At 37.8% G+C, this 13,358-nt stretch overlaps 1 long non-coding RNA gene across 2 annotated transcripts in view; it reads right to left on the reverse strand.

Moving 5' to 3' along the window:
- The window catches only part of LOC118967235 (uncharacterized), a 152,698-nt gene that overhangs the window by 49,297 nt on the left and 90,043 nt on the right, over positions 1-13,358 (reverse strand). The window contains exon 8 of one of the 2 annotated variants that reach the window (XR_012121441.1): positions 11,945-13,080. The exons of the other annotated variant lie outside the window; for it this stretch is intronic. This is a non-coding gene — a long non-coding RNA (uncharacterized lncRNA). Of the gene's footprint in view, positions 1-11,944; positions 13,081-13,358 lie in introns of those variants that run through there. 2 annotated transcript variants of the gene reach the window in all.

Genomic DNA, 13,358 nt, shown 5'->3' on the forward strand with positions numbered 1-13,358 from the left:
TTAGATGCTAAATTAGGTGGTCATCCTATTCGGTATACTAAGGATTTGTCTTTATCCTAGAGGCTACTGAAGTTAAGGGGTGAAGTGAGCACATTTTTTTAGTGCACAATCTTAGAGGCACAGTCTTGTTCCCTACCCAATGTTTTGTTATGTAACAAGAAAGCGTCTATTTTAAATAGACCTTTAAGAATGTCTCCTTTTCACAGCCGACATTCTTGTACAACTAAGCTAAAACCATCTCTTTCTTCCTATTCCTTCCTTGATAATGATCAGTGGTTTTGACCCCACTGTCCTCGACTGGCACTAGGCACTCCTCACAGTGAATAATAATCTCCCAGGCACCAAAGTCAATGGGCACTTTTTAGGCCTTATCACACCAAAAGTGTATAGCATTCCGGGCACTTTTTAGGCCTTATCACACCAAAAGTGTATAGCATTCCTTCCGGTATCTCCTCGTTCCATGACTCCGTTCTTGTTGGACCTCTCTGGCTATTACTGATCATCTCTATTGTGGGTTTTCCCTTTTCTATCTAGTCCTGATATGTAGATGTTTTCCATTTCTCTGACTTTGCCACTCTTTTTTCTCTGTCTACCCCCAAATATCACCCATGATGACACAAGTTCCTAAAACTGTACCTCCAGTCAGTCTCTCGTCAGAATTTCAGTTCTCCAAATTGCCAGCTCACTTCTGGAAGTCCAACAAATACCACTCACTCACCACTAACCCTGAGCAGGATCGTCCAAACCGGTTCCTTCCCCCATCAATCTCTTTTAAGAGCAATGCTCACTTCCTGGGCTCAGAAGCATAGTCATCCTGACTCTATTTCCCTAATCTCCCACCTTCTGTCCTTTCCCGCTGCCTAGACCTCAGTACAGGGGCCACCTCACTGCTCACCATCTCCTTATGAGTGTTCTTATCTCTACTCCTTTTTTCCTCCAAGGAGTAAGAGAATAGCCAGACGGATAATGTCATTCTTGAGACTCCTCATTACCTAAAAACCTAACACTCCTCCCCTCACCATGCACACACACATGTGCACACACACACACACACACACACACACACACACACACACACACACACGGCTCTTGTTAGGTGAACAATTTGCCATTCACACAACACCCTCTCCGTTTTGCCATTCAGGACAACACCATTTTCCCCTGTAGAAGCTAACACCTGCCTACCTCCCAACACTCGCTCAGATTTCACTGCAACCCCAAGTCCCCCGGGATGTCTTTCAAAACTTCACAAAACCTCTGGCCTGCCTTAGGTACTTTTTCTCCAAAGCACCATGTGGATACTGCTCTCATAGCACTCACTGCACTGTATCATGGAATGTGTTTATATATAAAGTATCACTATACTGATGCAATGTTTGTTTTCTGTCTTCCCCACTAAACTGTAAGCAACTTGGTAACAGGGACTGAGCCTCCCATTTCTCTATTCACAGCATCTGGTTCAAGGCCTGGCACATAGTACTTGTTCCACAAATGTGTGCTGAATAAAAAATGAAAACATTTCTGTCAGGAGTACCAAAGACTTATTTAAAGATTTTAATTACTTTAAAAATTATGATTAAGGCGTGAAGTAAGAAAATCACTTTTTAAGTTTGAAGATGTCTCTCAGTAATTCATCTTCATCCTTTCCTTGTTAGTAAGTGAAGCCCACAGTTGGTATTTCACACAGCTGCTTTATCACTGTACCATTCTGACAAATCCAAAACTACTCCCCAGGAGGTGAACTACCACTGTGAAGCACACATCTACTGCCAGTTCCAAAAGTAACACTTTTCTTCTGTTGTCCTATGTTAGACTTCTGTCTTATGTAAGACTTAAGTCCCAAGGAGAGATGCAGTGCTCTGTGAGCCTGCTTCAGTCAAGTAAACGGGAATAATGACGACAAAACAGCAATGATATAAAGATTAAATTAAGTGATACCCATAAAACCTCTCTGGCAATGCTAGAAACAAAGTGCGGATCTATTCTAGGCCTATCGTGTATTTGCTAAATTATCTGAGCAAAATACTTAACCTCTCTGAGCTCGCTTCCTCTCTCATCAAACAGCGTTACTATAAGGCTTAAAAGACAGTGTCTGTACAGTGACTGCAGTGGGTTGGGAGAGACTTGATAATGTGAGTGAATGTGGTAACCACAATGTTGCTCATGTGAAACCTTCAAAAGATTGTGTATCAATGATACCATAATAAAAAATAAAAAAGAATATGTAACCCCACAAAGAAAATAGAAAAAACAAAACCAGCAAAAAAGAGAGCATCTATAAGTTATCTAGATAGTGCCAGGCAAACAGCAGCACAAAATAAATGTTAGTTCTTTCTGTCCTGCATCTTACACAAGGATTTTAATCTCTCTAGGTCTCAATTTCTGTATCTACACAATAAGTTGGTTGGATCATATGCTCTAAGACCTCTTAGAGAGGAAAAAGTGCTGCAATTCTATCTATGATCAATAAATCCAAATCCACGGGGAGGTGGGTAGAGGGATGGGTACAGTAGGTGTAGGGGGAAAGAATCAGTGAGAATGTTTGACATCTTTCTCTGGGTGGTGGTTACATGCCTGTATCAAAACTCATTAGGCTGCATACTCAGATCTGTGCATTTTATTGTATGTATCTCAATATAAAAAAAACAGTAATCATGCTAATCCATGGTTAACAGAAATATTTAGGTTGGAAAATCAAGTCAAGGATACATTATATCTTCATTCCTTTACATTTAATTGCTGTTTATAATACTTTGTTATTTCTTTATCCCACTTAATGAGGATAAGTAATTTCAACTACAAAAACTACAAAATAAAATAAATCCAAATGCAGTGAAGGCAAAAAAAATTAAAAAAGGACCAAATAAATAGATCAGCTAAGAACATTTATCATGCTCCGAAAATATCAGCAGAAACCTAAGTTTATGACCCACATTTTGACCTTTTTACTCCCTTTATGTTAGCAACATGAGCATAACAACAAAAATGATCAAGAACTAGAATGAACCTCCAAAAATTAAAATTAAATTCAAACAGGAAATGGACACTCATCTGCTGCTTGTGGCATCAATAAATTGGCAAAATTGTAATTAATTTATCAAATGGTTAACATTTAACCAGTGAAGTAGTTAAAATTTAACCATAAAGTTAACAGAGGTGGGGAAGAAATCTGATATTGTCAGCAAAAGAGGATAATAACCATGGTCCTCTGTGGCGTCTGAGAAATAGAACAGATACAGTCACTAAAGCCCACATTCTTGGACACAGCAAACTAAGTGGCCAATAAAGGTTATTGACCCGTCTTCAAAATGTGTTAAATGATGGTATAGTACATTTAATGACATGTAAAGATGCTTACAAAATAAGTGTTTCACAAAAAAAGCTTACATATCAGTATTTATCATGGACCTATTTTTTCTATAATATGGATATGAATAGAGAATCTTCAGAGCTTTTATTTATGAAACTAGGTGATTTTTTTCTTCTTGGTGTTCATCTATATTTTGTATTTTTCCAAACTAATTTTTGTGTATCAAAAATGTTAACTTTTAAAAAATACTCCAAAATGTAGCAGCCAAAACACAATAACCTTATCACAGAGGTAGAAGGGGAAAAAGTTAAAAAAAATTCTGATTAGGAAATGTCCTTGGTCCCTAAAAAAAACTGGGAACTTCAGTCAGACACGGTCCCATCACCTAACTGACACCTGGGGTTCATTCTCACTCTCTGTGCATGAAATACATCTACACTGATGATATAAAACTCTGAAGATCTCTAACTCAAGGCATACCAGAAATGACAACATCTGGACATATGAAAGAATATACACTGTGTGAGGAAAAAAGACTAAGTGGCATATTTTAAGTGCTTTACCTTTCATTCCGTGTTTACTTCCTTGAATCTGGGCACACCAGAAGATTAGCTAGTCTAATCCCCTAGGTTAAATAAACAACTCCAAATGATATCTTGCTCTACCAAACATCCTTTGAAAACATGGGAAGGAAGTGTCATGGCAATTTAAATTTCTTAGGACCTGCTTCCTAGACTTAAGACTAATTGTATGGGTTTCATCATTCCAGTTCTTCCCTTGAAAATTAAAGGAGTATCTAACACAAAGTTCTACAGCTGTCATATTAACACCGGGGTGTTACTGTCAACTTGCTTCTACCACAGCAAAATTAGGACACAAACAAACGGCCAAGTAATATATGGGATGATGGTTTTTGTTTTTTCAATTAATTATCCTACTTACAAAGAAAACTCCTTAAGCAGATCACCATTTATTATTTTAGGTTTGAAAACTAAAAAATATGGAAGTTAAAACACCCCTGCAGATTTTGTTTAACCTATATGTATTTCCTAAATTTCAATCCATCTGTGAACAAACTATGGAAAAAGCCAACAGTAAATGTATAAAGTCCAAATATATACTAAAATTCCCCAGCATTCTCCACTAAGGAAGTAGTAGGAAAAAATTAGTCTATCATATTTGCATTTCTGTACACTTCCTAATTTCTTCAAATTGCTAAACTGGGTAAAAATTACCTATTATAATGAGACAAGTAATGACAGGCTAGAAAAAGGTCTGTTTCTTAATTGTTCCTGAGATTCAGAAAACTACTTCTTACTCCTTATCCAATCATACAGATGAGGAAACGAAGAAGCAAAGGATTAACCTGCCCCAAGTCAAAGACGTAGGATGCTGCAATTTCCTGTAGTAGTCTCACTTGACACTACCCCATCTCCTGTTACTGTGATTGACAGTGTCCCAATTGTACTTGTTAGGAGCAAATCAACATCTGTGCCCATTTTTAAATGAAAACACACAAATCCACATTTCCCGTTATAAGTTTACTCGCCAATCTACTGACGAAGCAAAATCAGAGGAATGTTTCCCCAATATACTACATAGGCTTGATCTCTCAACCTCAAACCCATCCCCTCAAAGCAATGATGCTTGGGGACAGAGGTACAAGTCTACCAAACTTCAGGTGCATAAGTACCACGAAGAAACTCAATCAATCCTATACCTACTGTGTCTGGGGAAAAAAATCATAAAATTACATTTTAAAAGAAGCACCATTTGTTTTGAAAAAGTATGAAATTCTGCTTTAAATAATAAAATCTTTGTATACTATCTCAAAGATTAATCTTGAGTTTGGGGCCTAATAACTCTATGACATTAAACCATGTTTCTGGGGACATCCTTTAAAAAATTTTTTTTCAAAGAAGGCACAATAAATTGGCTTGCTCAGCCTCTCAAATGATCCTAACACACTCATTATATTAATTACATACCAGTGAGCCCCCATTACAGTTTTCCTAACTCGTCATTCTCCAAGAGAGAAATGTACTTTACAGTGAATTTTGCTGCTTTTCAAGCTTAAATAACTACACAAAACAAATGAGGAATAAAAGAACTTCTAGAATCTGGTAAGTGAATTCAATAAGCAGTCAATTTAAAAACACAAATCCACACACTCTCTGTACTTTCATAGTTCTAAAACCTAACATTTTCATTAACTCATTGGATGACAAAACCTGAGCTGAGTGGATGTGAAGCCATTTTTAGTTGTCTGTCTCCACTTACTGTAACTATTAATAACTTTCCCTGCAGAAATATGTTTTAGGGAGTGCTACCCCAGACCCTACTGGGGATATCATATACGTTACATGCATCATAATGCCTTCTTAAAACTGGAACTGCTTAATTTCCAAAACACATCACCAGAAGGCTTTTACATACACTGAAGGGAACCTATATCACTGAAGGGAAAAAAAAAATGTGGACCTATATCACTGAAGGGAAAAAAAAATTTATGCATCCATAAGATCTACTTAATTTGCTCTTTAATCTAGTTTTCTTCTATAATTAGTAAATACTGAAATTCTGAAATAATTCCATTTTATTTTGCTTTTTTGTTTAGGGTTGACTGATGGTATTCATCATCATTCTCAGAAACGGTTCCCCAAAAAGGCTTCCAATGAAGTATAATTAAACTCAGGCTGAAGCAGAGTGGTTATATCTAATTTTTTTTATTAAGGAATCACTGATACACACTCTTATGAAGGTTTCACAAGAAAAACAATGGGTTACATTCACACATATTATCAAGTCCCCCCCATACCCCATTGCACTCACTGTCCGTCAGTGTAGATAAGATGCCAGAGTCACTACTTGTCTTCTCTGTGCTACACTGTCTTCCCCATGACCTCCCCCACACCATGTATGCTAATCATAATACCCCTCAGTCCCTCCCTCCCTCCCCACCCCTCCCCTTTGGTAACTGCTAGTCCCTTCTTAGAGTCAGTGAGTCTGCTGCTGTTTTGTTCCTTCAGTTTTGCTTCATTGTTGTACACCACAATGAGGGAAATCATTTGATATTTGTCTTTCTCTGCCTGACTTATTTCACCGAGCATAATACCCTCTAGCTACATCCATGTTGTTGCAAATGGTAGGATCTGTTTCCTTCTTATGGCTGAATAGTATTCCATTGTATGTATGTACCCAGAGTGGTTGTATCTTATGATCTAAAATCTATTGTTAGATGACAGAACAGCTGCATGGAAACTGTTGTCAAATTCTCTCCATCAGGAAGCATACCCATGAATTCTCCTGTCTTTGAAGTATATTATATACTGAGGAACCATAAAGGAACTAAGTAATTTTGTAATCTATAATTCTCTCAAGACATTTTTCTTTTTTTTAAAATTAATTTTATTTTGGTATCATTAGTCTACAATTACATGAAGGACATTATGTTTACTAGGCTTCCCCTTCACCAAGTCCCCCCCACATCCCCGTTCATAGTCACTGTCCATCAACATAGTAAGATGCTGTAAAATCACTACTTATCTTCTTTGTGTTGCACAGCCCTTCCCGTGCCCCCCCTACACTATACATGCAAATTGTAAAGCCCCCTTTCTTTTTTTCCTGCCCTTCTCCCTCCCTTCCCACCCGTCCTCCCCAGTCCCTTTCCCTTTGGTAACTATTAGTCCATTCTTGGGTTTTGTGCTTCTGCTGCTGTTTTGTTCCTTCAGTTTTCTTTTGTTCTTATACTCCACATATGAGTGAGATCATTTGGTACTTGTCAAGACTTTTTTCTTATATAAATCCACCGAAAGACATGCTCATTACAAAGACTCTGACTCCAAATAAAAAATTAAACAGAGAAAATTATTTTTAGACATATGAACTAAATGAACCCAGACAATAAAACATATCTTCCTTTTCTCTTAGAAAGTAAACTTCATTTATTGCTCAAAATTAAATGATTTCCAGATTGCTATATGCAGACAATAAAATAAAGGCAATAAAGTGTATGTAAATCCATTGTACCAAAGTGAATAAATAGGAAAGGGATCATTAGCCAACATTTCAACAAATTTCTAGATGATGAATTGTAGATAAAACTACTTATCACAGAACATGCACACAGTGGTTGCAGGGGAAAGTGACGCAGACTGAGAAAGTGGGGATTAACTCATGGAACAGCTTTGTACATGGCCCTCATCCACACCCCTTACTTATGTCTCCTAAGTTACTTAAATCTGTGAAAAAGGTAGCTTAACTCAATATTTTTTTCCAACAGGCTGGCCAATAGCACATCCCATTCATGTAGAAAGAAGTCCTAATTTGTTCTTCCATTTAAAAAATTGGTGGGAGGGACTACCTGAACAGAAGCAGTAATACTCAACCATTACTTAGTCCTTCATTTATAAATGTAAACAACCAATTATCAAGTCTGTGACAAAAATCATTAGCAAGAAAAAACAAAAACAAAAAAACCCAAGCCAAACAAAAAAAAAGTGATTAGGAGGAAAAAGAGATAATCCAATTAACAGAAAAGAATTTTTAAAAGACAGCCCTAAATATTATCCTAAGACAGAGTAAAGAAAATGCATCTTTAAAACAGAAACAGCTGAAAGAGACATACCAGTACAAAAAGATTTCTTGGAATTAAAAATATGATTGTTAAAATGTCACCATTGAGCTGGATAAGATTCAAAGTAATTTCCCAGAATAGGAAAAACATTAGAAGACAACAAGAAACAAAAGATTCCAACTAGAGAGAACAAAGAAAACAGCACAGAAAAATTCTGGAATAAAGTTTCCCAGAGTTAAATAAAGATCAAGCCTTTAAGCTGAAAGAACACACTTGTAACAGCTAGGATGTGTAACAGAATATCCATATCGAGACCTATCACCATACAGTTTCCAAAACCCAGGATAGATGAAAACCCCAAAAGCTTCCAGAGAGGAAAAACAAAAACGATTACCAAAATAAAATATTACTGTCACTGGCATTAGACAGACATTACAACACTGGATGTTGGAAGACAATAGAGCAATATGATACTTTCTAAGTTCTGTGGGGAAATGTTGAACTAGTATTCTATACCTAGCCCAACTATCAATCAAGCATGAGGCAAACAAAATGTTTTTTGGTCACAGAGGACACAAAACATTTAACTCTTTCCATCCCAAGCTACTTAGGGTTATTCTCCAACAAACTTGAGGGAAGAAAGTACACTCATGTAATAGATATTTTACAATTAGATATTGTCAAAAAGTTTGAAGATATGCTGAAGGCAAATTTTTCTTTAGTCACCAACAAAAATGAAAGGCTATTTGGGGATAAAATGTGCAAGGGAAATCAGGGTTGAAATATGAAAGTAAAATGTGGTATGTTTTGAGCAATTATGACATGTTACAGAAGAAAATACATCTATTCCTGACAATAGCAATGTATGGACAGACCTAATTACCAAAAGAAAATTATATCCCTAATACTTATCTTGTAACCAGAATTGGGTATCTTCTAACAACCTTCCTTCAGTTACCGCTGGCCCCATACAGAGCATTTTACAGCTAGAGTCAGCCAGGTGACAGCCTTGCTACTGTGTGAAAAACCTTAGCTGTTATCCTCTGGAAAGCTTATAAACCACCAGCATCAAAATGCTTCAGATTAAATAAAATACAATTTTATTTGCTTGCTGGGTATCTCCTCTACTGCACTCAGCAACGTAAGGGCAGTAATAATTTTTCTTTCAAACCTGTTTGCTCTGCACATGGATCAGCAACTGGCACATGACAAATATTTAATGTGTCATATTTTAACATCTCTGAAACCAGGATGGGTCCAACAGGATCAATCCATGGCCCTGATATTTTTACCTTCTAGGTGGCACACATAATGACAAGTCATATAAGCAAAGGCATCTAAGATTTAAGAAATTCAATAACAAAAACTATGGAGAAAGACAGGAGTCGTGTGACTCCAAATGTTGGTAAATCCAAGATACAGGAATATTAAGCTCATTATTTTGAGTTATGGAACTAAATACTTAAAGAAATAAAAATAGAGGGCTAAACATAATTGCCTCCTGGGAAGAGGCAGTAGACTGTTATTGCCTTTCACTATAAGCCAGTCTAAACTATTTTATTTTCTCAAGTCCTCAGACTTTTTATGAACCATTTTCAAGTATTTACTAAGAAGCAAAGTAGAGATTCACACATACAAAATCACAGGGACTGAGACAAGAACATTCTCACGGATGCAGATAGGCATTCATGGGCAAACAGTCAAAGTCAGAATTAGGCATCTCCAAAAATTTCATTTGGCAATGAGGGTTGGAGACAATGAATTCTGGACACAAATTTAGCAAATTTGTAAAGCGTGACATCAACATGAGCTGCCTACTAATGAAATTATACCATTTTGCTCATCAGAAAGTCATGCCAGGATAAGCAAAGGCTAATAAGTTTATCCCAGCACCCCGACTGAAAATTCAGACCCCACCCCCACCCCCTAGGTGGAGTAATTACTAGTTGTTCCTCTCAGAAACACTCCACATTTACACAACACCCTTTTACCTGCCCCGGCCAGTCTACACAATGACAGACGCGCGAACTGAGCATGGTCTCTCCATTACCTGAAAGACCAACTGACTTTTTATGAGGGTGCAAAAGCTGGGGAAGGGGACTGCTGCTAGGGGTAGGCGGCCCACGGATCGGAGGACGGTGGCCATGACATTCGAAAAACCCAGCTGGCGGAGTCTGGTGCACAGAAGCACCCAAGGGCCTGCTCCAGTCTCCGCTAAAAGAAAGCACGCCATTCCCCACAGACAGCTAACGAGCTTTAAAACCCAACCCATTAGGAACTTGTCTGTAATTACAGGTTAGTTACCTTAATAGTGGCAAAAATGAGACCAAGATATTCTTTAAATATTAATCAAGTCATGTACATAAGCATTAGTGAAAGTCACGGGGCTGCTTCTCATCTGTGAGCTTTGGGCGCTCTGAGTGATGATACTGTTCTTATTAATGGTTCTACTTTCAGCCCTGTTATGTAAAATGCCATAAGGAGATTAGTCTTTTCCCCAGCTGAAACCTCTCTGGAGATTTGCATGTTTTTAAAAAATGTTAAAATAGAAACCCTTAAAGGTTTAGGATACCTGAAAAGTCATAGCCACTTGTGGACAAACATACATATAAATAAATTCTGCTTCACAGTACCAGGTACTAAAAAGGAGGCATGAACAGAGTAGAGTAGGTTCACCAAACACCAGACAGGCCTCTGCATCCAAGAGGAGTAAACGGCTTGGAGACAGATGATCTGTGCGCTGGGCTTCGAAGAATGTCAACCTCCAGGGATGGGCAAATGGATCCAGTACTTTGTGGAGGCCTGTAAATGGCAATCCACAGCCCCAGTGGAGAATTAAAGGGAAACCCCAGATGGAATCCTTAATCTCCTTATGGCATGCTTTTTATTTCAAACCACATTGTGTGGGTATGCTTTAAACCAGGAAATAAGGAAGTCTGGGAAGCAGATTCTAGTCAATCTTAACTTTAGGCGTGGCTTTCATTAGTCAAAAAAAAAGGAAAATTGAGGAAATTACCATATAATTAAAACAAGTAATTATTTAAGCCAAATTGTAACAGTTATGCCTTGCCAAAAGCAAAACAAAAACAGAAAACTAATTGAGTCAGAAATTTTATTCAGTAAATCCTGCATACAAGGAACTACACTGCATCCTATGAAAGATTTTTTTAAAGTATGTGTTTTTTTTTTAAGTATGAAATGTGGTTCATTCTCTCAATAAAAATACTGAGTATGGAATATATTTGTGTGAAAATGAAATGTATACATGCGGATAAATAGGTTAATCAATCAAGTCATGCATGATAAAGGCCCAAAGGAGTGACATTTGATCACTGGGACTGCTGAAATTTAGAGAATGAAGAAATATCTTGAGGCCAGGACAAGAGAGGACATCATGGAAAAAGAGGATTTGAACTGAACATTAAAATAGGGGAAACTTATCTCAGTATGTGACTTGATTTACAAAAAATTAGCCTTACAAACAAGTTTTTCAGGAACAGAACTATTTGATAAAATTAGATGACTCTGTATGTTGTGTAAATGCTTCTATTTGTTTATGTTGAGAATGCATATTAGAAACTGGGCAAGAAGCATCTGGAATTTGGACACCCACATACCTGCAAATTAACATTACCAAAAAGATTCTGTTAAAGTCTCTGAAGAGAGACAGAAGACACTGAAAAGTAAATAGGAACCTCTCTGATTTACTAAAATATATTGAGTAATAAAGCAACTGAAACTTTCATATATTGCTGATGGGAGTGTTAAAATGGTAAAAACCACTTCAGAAAGTGTTTGTTCCTTATAAAGTTAAAAATTTACCTACCCTGTAGTCCAGCAGTTCTACTCCCCAAACAAATGAAAGCATGTCTACTAAAAGACTTGTACAAGAAGTTCAGAGTAGCTTTATTCATAACAGTCCAAACTGGAAACAGTCCAAATGTCCATCAACAGAATAGACAAATAAATCATGGTATATGTAGTATTAGATAATTAAAAAGAATGAACGACAGATACATGCATCAACATGTATGAATTTCATGAGCATTATGTGCAGCAATAGAAAGAGCACATTTTATATGATTCAGCTATAGGAAATTCAAGAACAAGTAAGTGTAATCTATGTGAAAGAAATCCGGAGGTTCTGACATCTAGCCAGGAAGACTCAGAGGCTGAGTCCATTTGGTACTGTTGACCGGAACACTTACGTGGGGCACCTCCATGTAATGTGGGCTTCTCAGAGCACAGCAGCTAAGTCCTGGAAGGTGCTCTCAGGAGGAGCATCCTGAGACAGCCAGGCACACATGGCGTGGACATGTATGACCTATCCTCAGAAGTCACATAGCCTCGCCTCTGACCTACTCTAACAACTGGCAAAGTCCCAGACCAGCCCAGACTGAAGGGGATGGGCCAGAGACCTTACCTCTAAGTATGGGAAGAGTACATGCAGTTTTGAGACTGTGTTTAAAAATGACATCATTAGGATAAATCGAAAGCTATCCCACATGCCTAGTGTGCCTAATTCTGGGGGAAAAGACTGGAAACAATCAGAGTGGGAGTATGTTTTGGCTTTTACTTTTTTATTTTAACATATGATAAGAAAGTGATGAATTTAGATAAGTGTTTGGAAGCATACCAGTAGAAACCAAAGGGAATATGGAGAACACCCAGAAATGTGAGGCTTCAAAGGAGATTAAAAAGCTGTTTGCTTCTAGACCCCCTACGGTAAGAAATAGCATTTTAAAAGCCCTCTAATAACAGAAGTCATATGCATTTTCTCATATTAAAAAATCACTCAGGTTTGTTGCCAAGATCATATTAAGGATGCTGATTTCTTATCTAAGCTTATTATTTCAGATATCACAATTATCCACTATATAGAGATAGAGACAGGAGATCAAGAAAGAAAAGACACAGGTAGACTTTGGAATAGTAGCTGGGCAAGGACTTTGAACACAGTGAACTGTGTAAGGAAACAAGTAAAAGGAAATAGTTGGGGAACTTTCTAAGTTCTGATGATCTGTATTGTCAGAGAAACTGTAAGCCCAGATGAAATATTCTCTTATCTTCAATAAGCTGAGTCTCTGAACTTGGCCATAAAGAAGGGGGTTTTGAAGGTCACGCTGCCATGCAGGTGAACATGTTCCGAATTCCGTCTCAGGTTGGTCCCCGATGACAAAGGGCAGGGAAGATCCTGTTGGAGGGTGGAGCCAGAAACCACAAAGAACTGTGAAAAAGGGCATTGTTTCAGATAACAAAATCAGAGCCTTACAGACAAATGTGCCCTAACACCAGGGCAGGAGCCTCCACCAGTCCAGGCGAGCAGATTTTTATCGGTGCTGCGTGCCAGAGACATTCATGTGTGTCTCATTGCTCTCTCATCCTGAATAAGAGCATGAGCGGTGATGGGCCTGGCCAAGTCCTTCCATCATATACTGAGTACAGGAGAGGGAATGGGGTTGACAGCATCCC

This window comes from Manis javanica, chromosome 10 (assembly GCF_040802235.1).
Source record: "Manis javanica isolate MJ-LG chromosome 10, MJ_LKY, whole genome shotgun sequence".
Lineage (NCBI taxonomy): Eukaryota > Metazoa > Chordata > Mammalia > Pholidota > Manidae > Manis > Manis javanica.